This window comes from Artibeus jamaicensis, unplaced genomic scaffold (assembly GCF_021234435.1).
Source record: "Artibeus jamaicensis isolate MK-2021 breed Jamaican fruit bat unplaced genomic scaffold, CSHL_Jam_final scaffold_916, whole genome shotgun sequence".
Taxonomy (NCBI): Eukaryota; Metazoa; Chordata; class Mammalia; order Chiroptera; family Phyllostomidae; genus Artibeus; species Artibeus jamaicensis.
In genome coordinates, this window is record NW_026522059.1 from 56,638,465 (window position 1) to 56,662,772 (window position 24,308).

At 38.7% G+C, this 24,308-nt stretch overlaps 1 pseudogene; it reads right to left on the minus strand.

Annotated features, from left to right (window-relative positions):
* Positions 1-23,255: 23,255 nt before the first annotated feature.
* LOC119053415 (60S ribosomal protein L23a-like) lies at positions 23,256-23,728 on the minus strand (annotated as a pseudogene).
* Positions 23,729-24,308: the final 580 nt, after the last annotated feature.

Sequence of the window (24,308 nt, forward strand, 5' to 3'; positions counted from 1 at the left end):
GAAAACCTTTCTCCAATTTTCCATAATTTTTCCTTATTTACATTCTTTCATGTTCCAACTTTTCAGACACGAGGAATCTGATTTCTGAGCTGACCAAATGATTTAATTACACTCATGTTCTAAAGTCACACTTACACGTTTTCATAGGTCAGCAGCAGAGAGAGACTGGAAGTGCCTACCAAGCACTGGCTTTGTGGCCTTTTCTTTGTTTTTTGAGATTGTTTTGCACGACATTCTCTGGTAGAGAAGTTTCTTCCTTAGAGCATTCTGGGTGCCTTGACCTGGATCATTTACTGCTCTGGCTTGTGGCAACATGACAAACTGACCAGACAGGACAAAAATGAGTTGATTATTTCAGCTGAATTTGCTGGGAGTTTCCCTCACTACATAAGAGAGGTAGAACTTGTAAAAAAAAAAACCTGGGACATGCAGCTTCTCACTATCCCTTTGTGGTACCATCCATTCAACACATGTTTACAGAAGTCCCTTCATGCTTCATAGCTGGAGGTGCTGAGGGAGAGTGAGGTGATTCCCATCCCACGACAGTGGGTGGTGAAGTGATTCAAAGAATCCAGAATGAGTTAGGTGATCTGGGTCCCCCTTCTGGTGCTACCTCTTACCAGCTAGCATGTCTGAACTTCACATTCCTTATACAAAATAAAAACAATACCCATTTTGTCTACAGTACAGTGTGATTGTGAGGGTCAAGTGAAACAAGAAAATTCCAAATATGGTTAAAAATGTTTTTACACTGAGACACTAGGCAGCATTTATGAGACCACTTAGCTGGGAATTAAGTTTGGGAAGCCTGCTGGTAGCTCTGCTCTATACCTTCCTCCTGGGGCAGCTGAGAGGATCGTGTATAAAGGAGTGAATCCTCTGATTGAGATGAATGGGCAAGAGAACAAGCTAGCAGTTTTACTGTCTCTTCAACCTCAAAATGTCAACTTTGAACTCATCACATCTAACTTTGGCTTTAGGCCACTACTTGCTCTTCCTGGCCCTCTCTGGCCCTAACACCCCAGGCTTTTGGAGTTGACAGCACAGAAGACAGCCATGCCCCTCCAACCCCAGGATTATCCTTGGCTGCAGTGTGAGGGACAGACACAGGGCCAGCATGGAAATGGCTCTGACAGCTGTGTATGCTCGCAATCCTGTTTACCAAGTCTGCCAAGATGGAGACAACCTAGGGTAGGTTTACCCGGAAAAATTCGGATTGTGTTGAATAAAATCAATGGCCAATGATGAAATTGGAGAAAAGGAACTGGATTTAGAATTAGATGATCCAGGTTCAAGTCTGTGCTCTCTACTTATGCTTTGTGAGACTTTGGGAGAATGACTTCACCTTTCTGCACCTCAGTTTCCTCAGTGGAGGCTAAGGATAGCTGCCACGATCATGTTGCAGAGCTGTCAAGGGAGTCTGGTGGACAGTGTATTATGTCATTGTCTGAACTGTTCACTGTGGCACAATGAACACAAAGCAACAGATTCGGGTTGTTTAGTTTTTAAAGAAAGGCAGTTGCAAGAAAACGAGAATTTATTGACCATTTACTATGAACATGATGTAAGATTAAGAATTTTACATACATAATCACACTTAACCTTCACAACAATTCTATGATGTAGGCATTATTATTTCTATTTTTGTCAAGAGAGGTTAGGTAACTTGTCTAAGATTTCACACTGCCAATGGGACTTGCCAGAATTCAATTTCAAGTTCGGTTGACTCTAAAACTTATCTGCTACCTGCTGCCTTAATAGTAGAGCAAACCTATATGTTGACTCTAAACAGTCAATTCATGATTTCTAAGCTTGGATATACAGAGGTATATCCCCCCCACCCCAATCCAATCTTTGTATCTTAATCCAAGTCAGATTTCTGTATTTGAGAAAGGAAAGGCCAGGCTAAATGCATGCATTAGAGAGATTCAAAGCTGTGGATTCTTCAAACACCCAAGCGAGTGTTTAATCTGGGAGTATTAGGAGAAGACTGCCAAATGACCAGGCTGCCATGAGATTCTGTAGGGAGAGTCAGTATTCATGGTGACAGCCTGAATCCAAACACACGCTGTCAGTGGCTGGTTGAATGGACAAACCTGTTTGAATCTGGCTGCTGGGAAGCATTACATCATCTGTGGTGGCCAAAGCCCAAATCTGCCAGATTTAAAAGAAAACTACAGACAGGAAATGCAGAGAATTCAGAGCAAATGTGTTAAGAGGAAACTCAAGTTTAAACCTCTAAACGTTTTGTGTCTAGGGATCAGTGAAAAGGTTTAAGGGTTTGAATATTTTAGATCTATCTAGTCTGTGACCAGTTTGTGGTTTTAGGTTTAGAGTAACATTTTAGAACTGGCCCCTGGATTGCAGGAAGACAGAAAAACAATATAGCCATTTGGTCTGACTACTTATAAAACTTAGCTAGTGCTTTTTAAAAATAGTTCCAAACCAAATTAGCTTTGGGCACCTGCTGGAGCTTAGTGTGTTTTGAGAGAGACTTGTTTCTGTCAGCAAAAAGAAAAAAAAAAAAGGAAGAAAGAATCCTAACCCCACAAAACCCTCCACCCACATGGTTTCTTATAAAACCTGACACTCCTAATGCTTTTTCAAGCAACATCTCTTACATAAAATCATTTCAACGAAGAAAAAACAATGACATCTTGAAAGAATGGGCCAAATTATTTGTTAGATTAGTCTCAGAAAGGGTCAGGGGAGGAAGAAATATAGAGATGGTAGATAATGCGGTATTTAATCACATGATGAAAGTGTTTCAAATGCCTTATGTAAATTTGTTTCATTTTAAAAATATATTTTATTGATTATGTTAATACAGTTGTCCCATTTTTTCCTCCCCTTTATTCCTCTTTGCCTTGTACCCCACCCTCCCACCATCATGCCCCACTTTAGTTTGTTCATGTATGTGGCTCATACATAAGAGTTCTTTGGCTTCTCCATTTTCCATGCTATACTTAACTTCCCTCTGTCTATTTTGTACCTCACATTTATGCTTCTTACTCCCTGTATTTCTTTTTACCCCATTCTCCCACTGTGCCCTCCCCACTGATCTCCATTTCTGTGATTTTGTTCCTGGTCTAGTTGTTTGCTTAGTTTGTTTTTGTTTTTCAGGTTCAGTTGTTGGTAGTTGTGTTTGTTGTCATTTTATTGTTCATAGTTTTGATTTACTTCTTTTTCTTAGATAAATCCCTTTAACATTTAATAAAATAAGGGCTTGGTAATGATGAACTCCTTGAACTTGACCTTATCTAGGAAGCACTTTATCTGCCCTTCCATTCTGAATGATAGCCTTTCTGGATAAAGTAATCTTGGATGTAGGTCCTTGCCTTTCATGACTTTGAATACTTCTTTCCAGCCCCTTCTTGCCTGTAAGGTCTCGTTTGAGAAATCAGCTGATGGTCTCACGGAAACTCCTTTGTAGGTAACGGTCTCCTTTTCTCTTGCTGCTTTTAAGAATTTCTCCTTGTTTTTGATCTTGAGTAATGTAATTATGGTGAGGATTGGTGTGTGCTTCCTTGGGTCCAACTTTTTTGGGGCCCTCTGAGGTTCCTGGAAGTTTTTTCTTTGCCAGATTAGAGAAGTCCTCCTTCCTTATGTTTTCAATTTGTTGCTCTTCCTCTTCTCCTTCTGTCACCCCTATCATTCAGATGTTGGAATGTTTAAAGTTGTCCTGGAGGTTTCTAAGCCTCTCCTCATTTTTTTGAATTCTTGTTTCTTCATTATGTTCTGATTGAATGTTTATTCCTTCCTTCTGCTCCAAACCATTGATTTGAGTTCCAGTTTTCTTCCCTTTACTGTTGGTTCCCTGTACATTTTCCTTTATTTTCCTTTGCATAGCCTTCCCTTTTTCCTTTATTTTGGGGTCATACACAACCATTTCTGTGAGCATCTTGATTACCAGTGTTTTGAACTCCGCATCTGATAGTTTGGTTATCTCTTTATCACTTAGTTGCATTTTTCTGGAGCTTTGATCTGTTCTTTCACTTGGGCCATATTTTTGTTGTTGTTGTTTTGGCACACTGGTCTGAATGAAGGTTTGTTCTTTAACTCCTTCATTGTCAGACTTGCATACAGTTCTATTTTCTGGCAGTTCTGGTTACTTTTTTTGTTTAAATTTGTTGTCCTTCATTTGGTTGTGTGTGGAGGCGAAGTGTATCTACCCAGGCCTCCATCTTGGCTGGAAGTATCTGTAAATTTGTCTCAATACCCATGTTGTAATATGGCTGGGATATTGGGACTTACAGTTTTACTGAATAAACCCCTTAAATGTTGTGGACAGGTGTTTCATGTGACTTGGACACTGTTCATTTATTCGACAGAAGAAATATAGATGATGTCTAAGTGAACAATGCCAATAATTACAGCAACAAAAATGTCAAAAATAATTTTATGGAGATTTAATATTTTAGGAAATAGTGAAAATTGTCAATTGCTCACAGAAGATGCTAAAATCTCGACCAACATTGACAAATAAAAAACTCATTTCCTCAGTGCTCTGCAAGTAATTTAGGTTTTTCATACCTCACCTAAATTCTCTCCTGCACTGGTTCTCTGACAGTTTTAATATACACATTTTCAATAGTAAAATGGCTTGCAGAAGCCTATCTTACTTTCAATAGGTATATATCACTGAATAAAAATATAACTGACTTACTAATGGTTCACCCTGTCTTTTTGAATAATTTTGAATAATGTCTTTCTTAACTATTGCAGGTTCTTGAAATTAAATTTGTAGGCTGGGATGGGAGTAAAAGACAGAATACTGTAGTTGAAAAATAATAAAAAATAAAAAATAAATAAATTAAAAAAAAGAAGTCCTGATTATATTAATACCAAGAAGAATAAGGATGACTATTCTGCTGCTACCACTTATTAAATACCTGGTACTAAAATAGATATTTTATATGCATTTATACATATCTGATAACAACCCTGTAGAATAGTTATTATAGCCAGATTTTATAAATGGGGAACTGAGCATCTTAGAGTCCATACAGTTAAAATAATAGGAATATTAGAATTTGAATATGTCAGCTTGTCTTAAAACTATGTTGTTTCCATTATATAAGGGTAAAAGACAAGGTAAAAGGAACCATTTCATCCAGAAATTTACTGGCAAAATGGCAAACTTGCTTTGTTCCCCTTTGGGGGGGGGATTGAAACCTGAGATATAAATATGATATAGAGACACACTCTCATTAACTGTAAACGACAAGATGCAGGTCAAAACTTGCAGGAATTCTCTAGACTCCCTTCTGAACAGGTGTGGTTTAAATTAACCCAGTGTCACTGAGTAACAAAAGCTGCCTTACTCGTATGCCAAAAGGACTGGTCAGATAGAACCATTAAAGTGCACGATTTTTCTATTCAGTTATCTACTTTTGCCCAGAAATCTTAAAATAAACTCTTCTTTAAGAATGTGAAGGCTCACTAATTCTTCTTTCACTAAACCTCAAACCGTATAATTTCTACTAAGAATCCAAGAATCTCACAAATGCTGATACCAGAGCATTTGAGTCTATCCCAAATATTTTGTTTAAATTATCATTGAAAAATCAGATTCAGCACTTCTGTAGGTAGCTGAAATGAATCTTGACTTACCAAATAAAGAAATTTTTTTACTGGCACTAATGCCTGATCTATCTTAATGATAGCAATTTAGTTGAGCCTTTGGCATTTTCTGTAGTATTATTTAAGATTCTCAGGTGGGGCTGAAGCATGACATTGTTATTTGTGTAATTATTTATTTATCTTATAGTATTTAGATATTAATTTAGCAACTTTAAAAATATTTATTGGTCTTGGATCATTTTTTTTTAACTGAGAGAACTTAGTAAGCTTTGTGTGAATTCTTGGCTGTCCACCTGTAGCCAAATCAGACCAAGTGAAAAATTTGCTCAGCCTCATTTATCACCAATTTCTTATACATCTGAGTCATGACTCAACTATTTGGGAGCATATCCTCTTATAAAGTTAGCTCTCAACTAATTTGAGCAGAGTTGAAAAAATCTGATGATTTGTCTGAGGTTATATAGGCTTGGCTAAAAATACCCCACCTCATCCTTATAGTATATTAAAAAATTGTAAAGACCATATAAGTAAAAAACTGAATAGCAATGTAATGTAATCTCATGATAAATGTATTCATCAGACATCTCCTAACTGAAGTTTTTGCTGTCCCCAAGCAGATATAAAACTTTTCTCTTACTGCCCAAAGTACTTAGGTCATATCTTTTTCCTATGCAAGACCACCTGCTAGAAATACCATTTCTTTGTGCATCTTGCCAAAAGGTACCCCACTGACTGATTACAAAAAGGTACACCTTTCTCTGGGTCAGGCTAAGGCAGCTCTGTGCCAGCTCTGTGTAGACTGGTTCTTAGACCCACTGTCTTTCTTTGTTGTGTGGTGGCCTGTACTTCTGCTATTTATAATCTGTCCAATATTATAGATATTTGTGTTTTATCACTCATTTAATTAATAAATATTTAACAAGAACCTATTATAAGGAAGGCTCTGGAGAATATAACAATGAGTAAGCCACAGACTGCCCTCAAAGAACTCCTATTTCAGTGGGTGAGGAAGAGGCTTGTGTAAGTGTCGCAGCAGCAAACAGATGGCACATCATAGGATGAACTGAAGAGAATTTAATAAAGAGACTATTCACAGATCAGAGTGCAGGAAACTCAAGGGATAGTGCAGGATCTAGAGGCTAGTTATGCAGTGATTCTGAAGGGTTGATGGAAGAAATAGGTACTGGAACTGAGAGCAAGAGAGTGAGCCAAGGTCCCTGGCCAGAACTGAAATCTTAGATGGAGGAACACAGTTAAGCACTGGGACACTTTACAGAGAGGGATATGGGTAGAAAAAATAAATACCCCATCCTCACTCTACTTCTGTTTTCTGATCTTTTCCTGATGATCCTCAACCAGAAATCAGGAGGTAAGGAAGTTTACCGATGTAATCCTTAGAGGTTATCTTTCTGAGAGCAGAGAATGGGGTGAAAGAGAATGGAGAGTAGACTTGGAAGGCAAAAGAAGACATCCAACACAGTGCATTCTTCTTGCCTCTCTATATCTACCCTTGTCCTTCATTCGATAAATGTTTGTGTCCCAAAGGGAACATGGTCCCAACAGTTTCATTAGTTAATCATTGGTGTCAATATCATCAGTTTGGTCATACTCTCAGCAGAAAACTAGCAACCACTATTGCTCTTAATATAAAGTCATGAGGATATAGGAGAAGAAGAGGAAATAAGTTATTAATATAAAATATAGCCATTACATATTTTATTGCTATAGCTTGTCATAAGGCTTAATTGGTAATCATAATTGCCTTTGTCTGGTAATTATTCCATGTTTTCTCTGCTAACATCTCACTTGAATAGAGTGCTTTACCTAGTGAGGTGACCCAAATCTTCATTTTTACAGGGTATGCATCTTTGGATATTTGTCTTAATTGAATAACTGCAGTTTTCCATTGACCAGGGTGATTGGGCAAGAGTACTAAGTGATGCCTGAGAAGATCTCTGTTTCAAACACAGTTCTTTGTGCCTCTGTTATGTCGCAATAATCCAATTTCCTCCTGATAATTAGGATCAATTGCCCTGGCCAGTAGAATAACCGTCTTCCTTTGTCTGTTGACTCAGAGGCATGAGAATTTCAAAAAGGCCAGAGGACAACTTCAGAATTTATTAGAAGAGTGACTGTGTTTCCTGGAAGAAGCGTGCTTTCCATGGATACTAAGACATCTAAACCCATCAAGCTCAAAGTCACTTTAATGGGACACAAAATGTCTTTGAGTTGTGGGGATAAGATGAAAAAACTCACTAGATATAATAGTGAGAAGGAGTACTTCTACCTCCTCCCTCTGGTTCCTGGAGCAAATAGGACCATTTAGTGGAAGCTGTTTTAAGGCATATACTACTACATCCTGTGGGATAGCACCCTACCCTCACGGTGTGTGGTTTTCAGCTGTTGTGGCAGGTGATCTTTGAACTGGCCATTCTACCACTTCAGCAAGCCAATTGCTTTTGTGTGGCAAGACCAATGAGTGACATATCTGTGAACTTGTTGCCTTAAGGAAGAATTTTAAAATTAAAAAATATTTTATCCAGCCCTGGCTGGTGTAGCTCAGTGGATCGAGCACAGGCCTGCAAAACAAAGGGTCGTGGGTTTGATTCTGTCAGGGCTCATGCCTGAGTTGTAGGCCAGGTCCCCAGTAGGGGAATGCAAGAGGCAACCACACATTGACATTTCACTCCCTCTCTTTCTCCCTCCCTTCCCTTCTCTAAAAATAAATAAATAAATAAATAAATACGATCTTAAAAAAATATTTCATCCAAATGGAGCACTTGTGTGGGACCGCAATGACAATGATTAAAGCATTCTGTAAGTTTATGTGTGGAGGTGCTTGGAGAAGCACTTCAGACTGAGAAAACAAATCTTCACCCAGAATATAAGTTTAACATGTGAGGACAAATTTACGCCTTCTTCCCTCACAGAGGAAGGAAGACCAGTGTAACTTACCTATCTCTGGGTGACTGGCTGAGTCTTGGCCTCTACTCCTGGCAGGCTGGGTATTCAACAAGTAGCCAGGTAAGCTTTGGTGAGCCCATGCACAGCCTTAGTCCCTGCGCCAGGGCCACCTTTTACACACACCAGTCAAGCAGATACTGAGGAGGCTAAGGATAGAGGCTGTCTGACATACTGAATAGGTCATTTTGTCCTGGTTACTGAGTCTCCTACAAAGTGATCATTCTGGCCAATACTTTCACACCTCATGTCCATTTTAAGAGTCCATCCACACACCTTCTTAGTCATCAGTTTTACGGTTTTGTTCTTTTCAAGTTCCTGACCAGCCAGTTAACACTGTTAGCCCCTGACCATGAGTCAGCGTAGATTTTGACCTCAACTGTTTTTCCTTTTCATGAAGTAGACAATATACAATATTTAGATATACATCTAAATATTGTGCCCATAGGGAGAACTTACATTAACCACTATCTTTTGAGAATGGCCTGAAAGACAATGTAGATTTGTCTGTTATTAGGCCCAAGCATTTTCCTTCTCTTTTAACTGATCCTAGGGAACTCCCAATGACGCCAAAGGTGGAGTGAGGAAGAGATGTGTCTCCCAAACACACTGAGGCTATTCTACATTGTATCATTTGTAATGTATAACACAATGCTGCTCTGCACAGTCAGTTTTATAATTTGGTGGATCAGGTAAACATCAAGGTCATGATAGATCAAATTCAATGCCACTTGATGCCCTGTGGTCTGGCATTCACTCTTCATCAGATCTTGGGAATAAGCCAGAAGCTGCACTTCAAATGGAGAGTCATTGATGGCAAAAGAGGCATGGCTTGCTGAAGGTTCATTTGTGGCACCACCTTGGGCATAATACCTGCACATTCTTTTACAGAAGAAGAGCTAACTGAGCCAAGTTTTGAAGGATGAATAATACTTCTGGATGGGTGGACAAGGTATTGAACAGCATGTGCAAAGACATGAAAAAGTGGAGTGAGAATCCTGACATAGTTTGGTATCACTGGATTATGGGGTATAAGGAGATGTTTAGGGACTTAGTCATAGGGGTCTTTTGAACCCTGCAGAGGGAGTTATTGAATTTGTTTAAGCAGAGGAGTTACCTCTTTAAGAAAATGTACTATTTTTTGTATCTCTTCTGGTGCCTTGCACAGTCTCTTAATAATAATTGATCATACAAATTGTTTGATTTTGAATTTTGATTGGAAGTATGGTTACTTACATATTGCACATTTATTACAGTGAGTTCATACTTTTTCCCTAATAGGTCTCTAAATCTCTACCTCCAAACTAAAATGTTTTCTTTCACATGTGAGTATTTAGGCCCCTCCTCACTATTCTTCTCTCCCCCTCTTCTACCTCTCCATGTAAAAGAGAATTGACTTTTAGTCTGCTATTGGATTCTCATCATTAAAGTTTCTAGTCTACTGGAATTCTTAGCCAAGCTACTTCCTAAAAAACAGGTTTCACCTCCTCACTTCTATGAGTAAGATACTAATGCAAATATGTCCCATCTGTTAACTTTTGTACTTACTGCCTTACTACATGTAAAAGGATTTTGCCTAAGCTACATGAAATATTCCATGGATAATGAGCCTTTGTGTTTTGTTAAGTGCATAGTGTCTTTAAAACATGAGTGAATCCATTGCTAAAATATTTACAGTTTAGTCAATATAACACAAACTTGAAGAACAATCAGTTGTGGTAACAGATATCCAAATCTGTGAAATATGTTACCTTACATAGCGCAGTACCCTCAGTTCTGAAACCTTGCTTCTGTGTTTGGAAATAAGAGCTCTTGTTCTATGTCAGGAGCAGATTATGGCATCAATGAAAAGTGCCAGCTGGGCCAGGATCCCAGGAGGGAAGAAAAGAGAAGAGAGAACAAACAGCAGATCAAAAGTTTAGATTAGGAACTCGGGCAGCATTTAGAGTAGGTCTGTGCCTTTAATTTCAAAGATGGCTCCATGCCTGGCTAAGTTTTGTAGACTGTGGAACACTATGATAACTGGCCTTAGAGAACATTAGATTACTGGGAAAAAAGGCAAAGATCAAGTTTGCAAAGGAAGCGTGAAGGAGACACTGACCAGTAGACAAGAATTTGAACTCCCTTCAATCTGGGAGTTGGTAATTTGATAAGAAAGAGGTGTAGAATGAATTATTTTGCCCCTCAACTTTTATTTCATCCCTTCACCATCCGGAGAATGGCATGGCCTTAAAAGGCAAAGGTTCTCAGCCCCACTGAAGTTGTCCCAATGTTAGTATTATTCTTGAAAAATCAATGTAAAGACCATAGTTTTATGTTGAAAGCAAGAGGTTAATTTTAAAGTAAACATATTCCACATAGAACATAAATCAGAATTTCTATTTTGAAAACTAAGTGGAATGGTAATAATGCATTATTTTCTTCAAGCATCATCTAGAAACATTTAGTAAGCTCAAAGTTATAAATTTTCTTAATATTTCCTTGATAGGTGTTATGCAAAGAAATCACAGATTCAGTCCCTTTCTTCTAGTATCTTATAAAATCCCTACCTTTGTCCAGTATCTTATAAAATCTCTACCTTTGCCATGAATACTTAACTATAGGTTAGGAGGAGAAAGAATACATAATCTTTAAAATTTTGGGTTTTTTAAAAGATTTAATTTATTTATCTTTAGAGGGGAAGGGAAGGAGAGAGGGAGAGAAACATCAATGTATGGTTGCCTTTTGTGCGTCCCCTCCTGGGAATTGGCCTGCAACCCAGGCATGTGCCCTGACTGGGAATGGAACCACGATTGTCTGGTTCGCAGGCCCATGCTCAATCCACTGAGCTACATCAGCCAGGTCTAAAATTTTTTTCAAGTTTATTTTTTAGTTAGTTAACATGCAACATTATGTCAGTTTCAGGTGTACAACATAGTGATTGGACATTTACACATTTTACAAAGTGAAGTAAAAAATAATCTTGAATTGAAGATGGCTAATTTGGGCAAAGCCATGAGGATGGCTATTCCTGTGGAACAACAGAATTCATCCTTGTCCTTCATCCCACTGCAGTGCTTTTATTTTTGCTTTGCTGAATGGAAGGCAAATTTTGTTCCTGCTTAATTCATGATCTAGCTACCTGTCAATTTTAAAACTTTTAAATTGTTTGTTTTTCTGGTGTTATATTTGGAGCTCTATACAGCTGCATATATCCATAACTAAATAAGAACTTAGTTTAATTAAGATGCTCATGTGTCTAGGCTAAGGGTGTTTTCAGGATGGAAGGGAGATTAAGTCCCAGAGAGGAAATTGTGAGACCTTTGCACAAGAATGAGCAAAAGGAAACTTACTGTCGTTTATAGCTTCCAGACATTGAAAATAATTAAATATATATATAATTTTATTTACTTATTTTTAACTTTTTGAATGACTCCAGATGCCTATTGGAGATTGTGGAATAAGAAGCTAGAATGTTCCTGTGTACTGTTTGTAGCAGGATTTGCTAAAGATTGCTTCATTGCACTTCTATCCAGTAATTACAATGCACACTGGAATGTACATTGTAAAACCCAAGGCTATAAGAGAGTAAATTTTATTTTGTCATCTAAAGAAAATATACTTGAGCTCACTCCAGCTTTACAAAAAATTTAGATGTTAAATATTTAGTATTTGAGCCAATAGGTAATTAAGAAACCTAAATTTATATGTCTGAAGGCTTCTGATTGATTTTTCACAGGTAAAGAATAAATACATTTATCTTTGAGGCAAATTTAACGTAAGTATCGAGAACTTATAAATATTTAAAATTATCTTTATAGATAGCAATCACATTTATTTTAGAGCATTCGCCACTGGGTATCTTTGGCCCGTGAGTGGAAAAGGGGAATGATGACTCTGAACCAGGCATTCTTGATAGATGCTAAAACTGGTAACAGTTTCCTGTTCCTTTACTAGACTGTTTTTTATAGGAATAACTGCAATTTTAAAGAGTTTTTAGTTGAATTATTTGTGTGCAAATCAACAGTGGACCACTGTCAATTATGTATTATTGGAAGTTACCAGAGATATGGAAAAATAAAAAAATGTAAACCAACCCAAAACTTTTAATTAAATTTTAACCTTTGTTTTTTTAAAGTTATTTTATTGTTGTTAAATTATGGCTGTCTGCACTTCCCTCCCACCACTCCCTCTGACCCACCTCCTTCGCTTGCTTCCACCCTCCTCCTTGGTTTTGTCCATGTGTCCTTCATGGTAGTTCCTGAAAACCCTTCCCCTCATTGTCCCCTCCCCACTCCCTTATGGCTATTGTTAGATTGTTCTTAATTTCAATATCTCTGGTTATATTTTATTTGCTTTTTTCTTTTGTTGATTATGTTCCAGTTAAAGTGAGATCATATGGTACTTGTCCTTCACCATCGGGCTTACTTCACTCAGCATAATGCTCTCCAGTTCCATCCATGTTGTTGCAAAGGGTAGGAGCTCCTTCTTTCTCCCTGCTGTGTAGAATTCCATTGTGTAAATGTACCATAGTTTTTTGATACACTCCTTTACTGATGGTCACTTAGGTTGCTTCCAGTACTTGGCTATTGTAAATCATGCTGCTATGAACACTGGGGTGCATAGGTTCTTTTGGATTCATGTTTCAGGGCTCTTAGGCTATAATCCCAGGACTGTAATTGCTGGGTCAAAAGACACTTCCATTTTAGTTTTCTGAGGAGATTCCATACTGTTTCCCACTGTGGTTGCACCAGTCTGCATTCCCACCAACAGTGTACTAGGCTTCCCTATTCTCCCCTTACTTTCCAACACTTGTTTGTTGATTTGGTTATGATGGCCATTCTGACCAGTGTGAGGTGGTATCTCATTGTGGTTTAATTTGCAACTCTCTGATGGCTAGTGATGCAGGCCATCTTTTCATACATCTCTGAGCCCTCTGTATGTCCTCCTTGGAGAAGTGTTTATTCAAGTTTTTTGCCCATTTTTTAACTGGAATTTGTCTTCTGGGAGTGGAGTCATGTGAGTTCTTTATATATTTTGGAGACCAAGCCCCTGTCTGAGGTATCACTGGCAAACATATTTTCACATATAGTTGGTTCTCTTTTCTTTTTAATGCTGTTTTCTTTAGCCCTGCAGAAGCTTTTTATTTTGATGAGATCCCATTTGTTTACTCTTTTCTTTATGTCCCTTGCTTTAGGGGATGACATATCAGTGAAGATGTTGCTGCATGGAATGTCTGATATTTTTCTGCCTATGTTCTCTGCTAGGACTTTTATGTGTCAAAACTTATATTTGAGTGTTTTATGCACCTTGAATTTATTTTTGTGTAGGGAGTAAATTGGTGATTGAGTTTTATTTTTGCATATAGCTGTACAGATGTACCAACACCATTTGTTGAAGAGGCTATTTTTACTCCATTTTATGCTTCTTCCCCCTTTGTTGAATATTAATTGACCGTAGAGACTTGGGTTTACTTCTGGGCTCTCTATTCTGTTCCATTGGTCTATGTATATGTTCTTATGCCAGTACCAGGCTGTTTTGATTATAGCAGCCTTGTAATACAGTTTGATATCAGGTATTTTGATCCCTTCTACTTTGTTCTTTTTTCTCAAAATTGCTGCAGCTATTTGGTGTCATTTATCATTCCATATACATTTCTGAAATGTTTGTCCTATATCTGTAGAATATATCATTAGTACTTTAATACAGATTCCATTGAATCTATACATTGCTTTGGGCAGTATGGACATTTTGATGATGTTAATGTTCCTGAACCATGAACATGGTACATGTTTCCATTTGCTTGTGTCTTCCTTGATTTCTTTCTTCCATGTTGTATATTTTCTGCATACAGGTCTTTTACCTTCTTGGCTAAGTTTGTTCCTAGGTATTTTATTTTCCTTGTTGCTATATCAAATGGGATTTTTTCCCTGATTTCTTTTTCTGATATTTCTTTGTTGGTGTATAAAAATGCCTTTGATTTCTGAGTATTGACTTTGTATCCTGCCAAATTCATTTATTAGGTTGAGCAGTTTTTTGGTGGAGTCTATAGGATTTTCCATGTACACTATCATGTCATCTGCAAACAATGACAGTTTTACTTCCTCCTTTCCAGTTTGAATGCCTTTTATTTCTTTTTCTCATCTGATTGCTGTGGCTAGGCCTTCTAATACTATGTTGCATAGGATTGGTGAAAATGGGCATTCTTGTCTTGTTCCTGATTGTAGTGGGAAAGCTCTAAGTTTTTGTCCATTGAGTATGTTGGCTGTAGGTCTCTCATATATGGCCTTTATTATGTTGAGGAATGCTCTCTCTATTCCCACTTTGCTCAGTATTTTGATCATAAATGGGTGCTGTACTGTATCCAATGCTTTTCTCACATCTATCAATATGATCATGTGATTTTCATCTTTTGTTTTGTTTATGTACTGTATTATGTTTATTGATTTGTGACTATTGTACCATCCTTTCATCCCTGGGATGAATCCCACTTGACTGTGATGTATGACCTTTTTAACATATTTCTGAATGTGGTTTGCCAATATTTTGTTGAGGATTTTAGCATCTGTGTTCATGAGTGATATTGGCCTGAAGTTTCCTTTTTTTGTTATGTCTTTATCTGGTTTTAGAATTAGGATGATGCTGGCTTCATAAAAAGAATTTAGGAGTCTTCTATCTTCTTGAAGTTTTTGAAATAGTCTGTGAAGGATAGGAGTTAGCTCTTCCTTAAATGCTTTGTAAAATTCTCCTGTGAAACTGTCTGGTACAGGGCTTTTGTGTGCCAGGAGTTTTTTGATTACTGCTTCAATTTCACTAGCTGTTATTGGTCTGTTCAGGCTTTCTGCTTCTCCTTCATTCCATTTGGGAAGATTATATTTTTCTAAAAATTCATCCATTTCATCCAGGTTTTCAAATTTCTTGGTGTATAGTTCTTCATGGTTATTTCTTACAATACTTTGTATTTCTGTGGTATCAGTTGTAATCTCTTCTCTTTCATTTCTCATTGTGTTTATTTGGGTCCTCTTTTTCTTGATGAGTCTGCTTAAAGGCTTGTCAATTTTGTTTATTTTTGAAAGAATAAGCTCTTGGATGTATTGATCCTTAGAATTGTGGTTTCAGTGCCTATGTCATTTAATTCTGCTCTGGTCTTGGTTATTCCTTCCTTTTCCTTGCTCTGAGCTGTCTTTGTTGTTGTTCCTTGAGTTCTTGTAGGTGTAGGGTTAGGATGTTTACTTGAAATGCTTCTATCTTTTTTAGTAGGTCTGTATTGCTATGAACTTCCTTTTCAGGACTGCCTTCACTGTGTCCCATAAGTTTTGGATTATTGTGAGTTCATTTTCATTTGTTTTCAGAAACTTTTTGATTTCTTTTTTAATCTCATTCTTGACCCATTTATTGTTTAATAGCATGCTATTTAATTTCCATTAATGTTTGTTTTTACATAGATCATGTATGGGTATACCTCATAGGCTCAGAATTTACCTCAAGCAAAATAATGATATTATTCTGTGGGGTCTTGTCTCTAGAAGAATTAGAAATATCTCTGCATATCTAGTCAAGATGGTGGCATAGGCAGAAATGGCCCACCTCTTAGTACAACCACATCAAAATTGCAACTAAAATATAGAACAACCATCACTCAGGAACATTAGAAAATGAGCTGAATGGAAGTCTGACAACTATGGAATTGAAGAAACCTTATTCATACAGACTGGTCAGAAGGGTGTGGATTTCCGCGCCCTTGAAATGGGCTGCCCCCATACCCAGGTGGATAACTTGGGAGAGATAGCTGGGGAGTGGGGAGTCCTAGACCCATACCAGGCCCCCAGTCCAGGATTTCAGTGCCAGGAAGATAAGTTCCCACAAGCTGTGTCTGCACAAACAAATAGAGTTGGGGGAAGAAACTCCTGGAACCCCAAGCAGTTCCTCTTAAATTACCTACACACAGACTCACCTACTCAGACTTACTCCCTCTGAGATCCAACACTGGTGTAGCAGGCTGAAAAGGCACTGGTGGCATACAAGGAAAAACTAAAGTGTCCAGCATCAAGGTGAGCAGAGGTCATTGTCCCTTTGGCACCCCCCCCCAACAGAACCAGCAAGCTGGTGCTGTATCTGAGACTCCATCAACCTGGCTAACATTGTTGGACCCATTTGGAGATCCCCAAAGGCTCTGCCCCATCCAATTTATAGGTCCACCCAAACTGCTTTCCTACAAGAATTGCTGGTCTTGGCTCTTCAACCCTATCAAACAAGCAATAGTTGGCTTCAGTGAGGCCTAGCAGCAGCCAGATTAGAGTTACAGCTTGGCTTCCTCTGGGAATCTCCAAGCCAAGCATAAATAGTAGCCATCTCAGACTGCTTTACAGCTGAGGCAGGGTGTCCCAGGCAAAACACAGGTTGGGGCTGACCTTGCCCTGCACCACCTGGGAAACCCTAGGGCCAGCACACTCAGTTGACAGCTACAGACCACATCAGAGCACCGCTACCCTGTCCCTGCACAGCTTATCCTCCAAGGACAGTGGAGGTTGGTAGTAAGTGGTCATAGCTGGTGCTTGCAAGTGGATGGCCTGGGTAATTCCCTCCTATTGATCTGCCAAAAGCAACCAACGCTCAACTATAAGACAAGGGTGTACTCAGCCCACACAAAGGGTGCACCTTGAGTTCCAACTTGGGCGATAGGGGAGGCTGTGCCTCTGGACCCTATAGGACACCTACTATATTAGGCCATATTACCAAGAAATGGAGCCAAAGCAGCTCTACCTAATATGTATAAGCAAACATAGGGAGGCTACCAAAACAAGGAGACAAAGAAACATGGGCCAAATGAAAGAACAGATCGAAACTTCAGAGAAGGAGCTAAATGAAATGGAGATAAGCAATATATCAGATGAAGAGTTCAAAACATCCTGTTTATAAGGATGCTCAAGGAAATTAGTGAGGACCTCAGGAGCATAAAAAGGCCCAGTCAGAAACAAAAGATAGAGAACTTCCAGCAAAGATGAAGGTGTATGTAGATATACTTTGCCTCCTCGCACAACCAAATGAAGGACAACAACAAATTTAAACACAAAAAGTAACCAGAACTGCCAGAAAATAGAACTGTATGCAAGTCCAACAATGAAGGAGTTAAAGAACAAATCTTCATCCAGATTAGTGTGCCAAAACAAAAAAAAATGTGGTCCAAGTGAAAGAACAGATCAAAGCTTCAGAAAAAGTACAAGTAAGTGAGGAAGAGATAGACAAACTATCAGATTCAGAGTTCAAAACACTGGTAATCAGGATGCTTACAGAAATGGTTGTGTATGGCTACAAAATAGAGGAAAAAGTGAAAGCTATGCAAAGTGAAATAAAGGAAAATATATAGGGAACCAACAGTGAAGGGAAGGAAATCAGATCTCAGATCAATGGTTTGGAGCAGAAGAAAGAAATAAACATTCAGTCAGAACATAATGAAGTAACAATAATTTAAAAAAATGAGGAGAGGCTTAGGAAACTCCAGGACAACTTTAAACATTCCAACATCCGAATCATAGGGGTTCCAAAAAGAGAAAAGGAAGAGCAACAAATTGAAAACTAATTTGACCCTGGCTTGTGTAGCTCAGTGGATTGAGCACGGGCCTGTGAACTAAAAGATCGTGGTTTGATTCTCCATCAGGGCACATGCCTGGGTTGCGGGCCAGTTCCCAGCAGGGGCCAGTTCCCAGGAGGGGATGCACCAGAAGCAACCATACATTGATACATTGATATTTCTCTCCTTACCTTCCCTTCTAAAGATAATTTTTTTTAAAAAGACTTAAAAACTTAATGAAGGAGGACTTTTCTAATCTGGAAAAAGAAAGATACTGCCAGGAAGTTCAGGAAGCTCAGAGAGTCCCAAAGAAGGTGGACCCAGGGAAGCACACACCAATGCTCATCATAATTACACTACCCATCATCAAAGATAAGGAGAAAATCTTAAAAGCAGCAAGAGAAAAGGAGACCATTACCTACAAAGGAGTTTCCGTGAGACCATCAGCTGATTTCTCAAAAGAGACCTTACAGGCAAGAAGGGGCTGGAAAGAAGTATTCAAAGTCATGAAAGGCAAGGACCTACATCCAAGATTACTTTATTCAGCAAGGCTATCATTTAGAATGGAAGGGCAGATAAAGTGCTTCCCAGATAAGGTCAAGTTAAAGAAGTTCATCATCACCAAGCCCCTATTATATGAAATGTTAAAGGAACTTATCTAAGAAAAAGAAGATGATCAAAAATATGGGTGGTAAAATGACAACAAAGTCACAACTATCTACAGCCAAACCTGAAAAAACAAAAATAAAAATAAAAATGAGCCAAGCAAACAACTGCAACAGAAACAATTGCAGAATTGGAGATCACATGGAAGGTTTTTAGTGGGGAGGTAGAGGGAAGAGAATGGGGTAAAAGGTACATGGAATAAGAAGCATAAATGGTAGATACAAATTAGATAGGGGGAAGTTAAGAATAGTATGGGAAATGGAGAAGCCAAAGAACTTATATGTATGACCCATGGACATAAACTAAAGTGGGGAAATGGTGGAAAGGGGGGTACAGGGTGGAGGGGAATAAAGGGTAGAAAAAAATGGGACAAATGTAATTGCATAATCAATAAAATATATTAAAAAAGAAAACTGTTCTAGAATTTTTTAAAGATGGTGATAATAAACATGTTATGTTACTAAATGAAAATATTAGATAACTGTATGGTACAAACCTGTCTATTCTCAATTTTGGAAAATAAATAAATTTATCTGTATCTTTGAAAGCCTTGAAACATATATTTCAATTTGTTAGTAGTATTTTCTCTGTGTTCTCAATTTTGTATAATATATCTGTTTACTCTTTTCTCCTCTACTTTAACTATTAAAATTTTTTTAACATAGAATTTTACATACTTGTGTAGAAGAAACCTTATAATGAATTCCCATGTACCCATCACCTCACTTCAACAATTACTAATATTTTGCCTTTATTTCCATTTACCTCTAATATTTTTGAGTGTTTTAAAACAAATTTCTGGCATTATGTTTTTTCACACAAAAATATCATCCTTACTCATATTTCTTTTTCAAAGAATTCTTGCTGTGTATAGAATTCTGGGGTAATACATTTTCCTTTAGTTCCTTAAAAAAGTCACCTTACTGCCCTTTGCCTTGCATTGTTTCTGATGAGAAGTTGGCTGTTATTTTAATCTTTGTTTCTCTGTGAGTGTTGTTTCTTTTCTCTGGCTGACTTCAAGATGTTCTCTTTATCTTGTAATTGTCAGCAATTTGCCTGTGACTTGTCTCGGTGCAGGTGCATGAGTTTGTGGATGAATGGTTAAGACTTTGTACCTCTCTGCACCTGCTGCTCATGTTCTGCACCTTCAGGAGGGCTCTCTGATCTCCTATTCTGCCCCTGATCTTTCTTGTGAAACCCCAGTACAGGCTCATGGAAAAGAACTTGGGGTGAGTGCAAACTCCCTTGTGTCTTGGGCTCCTGCCACAAACTGCCATACTAGCCTATTCTTGCCCTTTAAGAATTCATTAAAAGTTGAGCAGAGTTTTCTTACCTGTTTGCATCATGGCAAATCTTCCTCCTTTGCTTTGCCAGAGGTGAGGCAGTTCATGTCTGTCTTTCTTTGGAGGATCTTGTCCCTTATTATCATTTTGGTTTACTTGGTTTCCTGTGTTCTCAGCTTGTGATGAATCAAGAAAGTTATGATTTTATAGATTCCCTGTTTTTTTCTCCCCTCATTGTTTGAGAAGGAGTGGTGTTCTTTGCAGTTTTCTATATCCTAAGCAAAGCAGAAGTCTGCTATTTTTTTTTTTTTTACCTAATCAGAACCCTTGATTTCTCCCCTCAGATCTGCTCTTTTTCCTGGCTCCTCTGTCTCAGTAAATGGCACCATCAATCCTTGGGGGATATGAGCTAAGGGCTGGATTTCTACTACCCGAAAAATCCAAGAATTCCAAATTTGAATCTAGCCTTCCAAGTTGTTATAAAGAAATATTTGTCAGGGTAGAGGTATAGAAGATATTTTATTTAATAATTTGTCAGTTGCTATAATTTGTTTGAATCATTACTTTTAACTATTTAGACGTACAGGATGCGGGCTTTGCATTTGTATTTTTCCCCGAGTCTCCCAAATGTTAAAGGGTAGGACTGAATGAATGTCTGATTCCCACTAGATTCCACAAAGATGGGTCTTGTCTGTCTTGCTCACTGCTATATCCCCCAAACCCAGAAAATGCCTGCACATAGTAGGTATGCAGTAGATGTTTATTGAAGAAAAATAAAATCATCCTCCCCCATGTCTTCTCTCTTGAAAGTTTTTTATAATGTATTTTATTGATTATGCTACTACAGTTGTCCCCTTTCCCCGCCTTCATTCCCCTCCACCCTGCACACCCCCTCTCACCCACATTCCCCCCTTTAGTTCATGTCCATGTGTCATAAGCTCTTTAGATTCTACATTTCCCATACTACTCTTGCCCTTCCCTTGTCTATTTTCTCCCCACCATCTATGCTACTTATTCTCTCTACCTTCTCCCACCTTCTCCTCCTCCCACTCCCCTGTTGCTAACCCTCCATGTGATCTTCATTTCTGTGGTTCTGCTCCTGATCTAACTGTCCTCTTAGTTTGCTTTTGTTTTAGGTGTGGTTACTAATAATAACTGTGAGTTTGCTGTCCTTTCACTGTTCATATTTTTTATCTTCTTTTTCTTAGGTAAGTCCCTTTAATATTTCAAATAAGCGCTTGGTGATTATAAAATCCTTGAATTTGATCTTATCTGAGAAGCACTTTATCTGCCCTTCCATTCTAAATGAAAGCTTTGCTGGATAGAGCAATCTTGAGTGTAGGTCTTTGGATTTCATGACTTGGAACACTTCTTCCCAGCCCCTTCTTGCCTGTAAGGTCTCTTTTGAGAAATCAGCTTGCAGTCTGATGGGAGCTGCTTTGTTGGTGACTGTCCCCTTATCTCTTGCTGCTTCTAGAATTCTCTCCTCCAATTTTAATCTTGGCTAATATAATGATGATGTGCCTTAGTGTGTTCCTCTTTGGATCCACCTTCTTTGGGACTCTCTGAGCTTTCTGGACTTCCTGGAAGTGTATTTCCTTTGCCAGATTGGGGAAGTTCTTCTGTATTATTTGTTTAAATAAAATTTTTACTTGTTGCTATTTCTCTTCTTCTTCTGTTACCCCTATAATTCAGATGTTGGAACATTGAAAGATGTCCTGGGTGTTCCTAAGCCTCTCCTCATTTTTTTTGAATTCTTATTTATTCATTCTGTTCTGTTTGGTTATTTTCTTTCTTCCTTCTGGTCCACTGCATTGATTTGAGTCCCAGTTTTCCATCACCATTGGTTCCCTGTGCATTTTCTTCATTTCACTTAGTGTAGCCTTCATTTTTTCATCTGATTTGTGACCAATATCAACCAGTTCTGTGAGCATCCTAATCACCAGTGCTTTGAACTGTGCATCTGATAGGTTGGCTATCTCTTGATCACTTAAAAGTATTGGCTCTGGGGCTTTGATTTGTTCTTCTGTATGAGCCAGAAGAACAAATTTTTTGGTCTGGTTGTGCCTGTTACGTATGAGTGGCAGAGCCTTAGGTGTTCCCCAGGGTGGGGCCACCCACGTTGCTGGGTTGTAATGCTGTATGTGGGGGTGGAGTCAGAGAAGGAACACCCCCACAAGGAACAATGGTGCTTGCTCTGCTCTCTCTTGGATTTCAGTTCCCTCTGCCACTTCCCACAAGCAAATTGGGCCCTTCTAATGCTAGTTCCTGAGTGGGTGGGTTTGTGTATGTTCTAGGACCCTGTGGGTCTCTCCAACAAACTCCTGTGAGGCTGGGAGTCTCTTCCAGCACCTTTTCAATTGGTGCTTTAGGCTTTATTTCTCAGCTGGAGCCCTGGGTTGTGTGGTCTGTCTCGCTGTGTGTTTTTGTCTGGTTTATCTGCATGGAAATGTGTGACCGCAGTCAGACCTGTGCCACCTGCATTCCTGAGTCTGGCAGCCACTGCCTTTTCCTGCTGCAACCCCTCTACGCCAGCCACTGACTCCACTCCTCTTACTGGTCTGGTTGAATGGTTGTCATACTTCTGTATAGTTCAATTTACTGTCTGTTCTGATTGTGTTTTTGTTTCTAAATCTTTGTTGTCTTTAATTTTGGTTATGTGAGGAGGCACAGTATTTCTGCCTATACCTCCATCTTGACTGGAAATTCTGAAAGGAGTTTTATCTCCTAAAGTTTCTTTTGTATGTAATTAATATTGCTACTCTTGCTTCATTTTTATTAACAATTACATCATATTTCTTTTTTCATACTTTTATTTTCAGTCCCAAGATATAGATATACTCTTTTAGTCCCTTTATTATAAACAGCATTTGGCTGGATTAGAAAAAAAATGTAACGAGTCTCTGTCTTTTAATAGACTATATAACTCTTTTATACTTATGGTGATTTATGTATATATTTGAATCTTCTGTCATTCTTAATTACTGCTTCTCTTAAGTTTCTTTCTCTCCCTTCCCATGGCCTCTACCTTAAGGCCCATTTATGACTTTTGGGTGAAGATTGAGTTTTCTAGGTTCCATTTCCCTACCTCCATTGATTTGGAAGTGAAGTATTTATCTGTCTTTTGGCTATTAAGATTATTACCACTTTCCCATAAGCATTTTTTAATAGAATAAATTTTTTATATTTAGAATTAGCCAGATGGACTCAGTTTAGATGATCCCAATTTTGTTGGAGACACCCAAAGCATCATATTCTAGAGTCAGTCAAATATACAACTTTTTCTCTCCATCAGGCCTGGTCAGGGTGTTGGTTGTGGCTTCATCAGTGTCATAGAGCTTCTTCACAGCCTCTTTGATCTGGTGTCTTTGGCCTTGACTTCCACAATAAATACAAGTGTATTGTTGTCACCCAGCTTCTTCATTGCTGACTCAGTAGTCAGGGGAAAATTGATGATAGCATAGTGGTCAACCCTGTTTCCCCTGGGGGCTCTCTTCCAAGGATATTTAGGCTGCCTTAGGAGCCACAGTGTCTTAGGCCTCCAGAAAGTGCATAATGCGTGGATCTTCTTTTTATGTGTGTGGCTGTTGATGCCTTTTCGCACTGCTTTCTTTGCCTTCAAAGCCTTTATTTTGGCTTCGGCTTTGGGAGGGGCAGAGGCTTCCTTCTTTGCTTTGGGCACCATCTTTGTGATGATATATTTGTATCAACATATAGAATAAGTTAATACCTATATCCTTTTCTTAAACCACATAAGAACAAAAGCCCAGACTTCTGGCCAAAATGGAGGCATAGGTAGACACACTGTTCCTTCTCACACAACCAAAATAAGGACAACAAATATTTAGAAACAAGAAAAACAACCAGTACTTACAGAAAAATTGAACTGTATGGAAGTCCAACGACCAAAGAGTTAAAAATAGACAAATTCATCTAGAATGGTATGAGGGGCGGAGTTGGGCGGCTGAGCAGAGAGTGGTTAAGTTAACAAAAAGAGGTGGTTGGTGGACCGTGCTGGGTGGCAATGGGTGGACCCAGCAAGGTGGCAGATTGTGGACGGGAGCGATGAGCAAGGAGGCTGGTGGACCGGGTGGTCCCATGTTCATGTGCAGATAAACCAGGAGAAACTGGGGAGTGAGACAGATTGCACAACCCAGGGCTCCAGTGAGGGGAAATAAAGCCTCAAAACACCGATTGAAAACACCTGTGGGGGTTGAGGTTCTGGGAAGGACTCTGGCCGCACAGGAGAGTTTGTTGGAGAAACC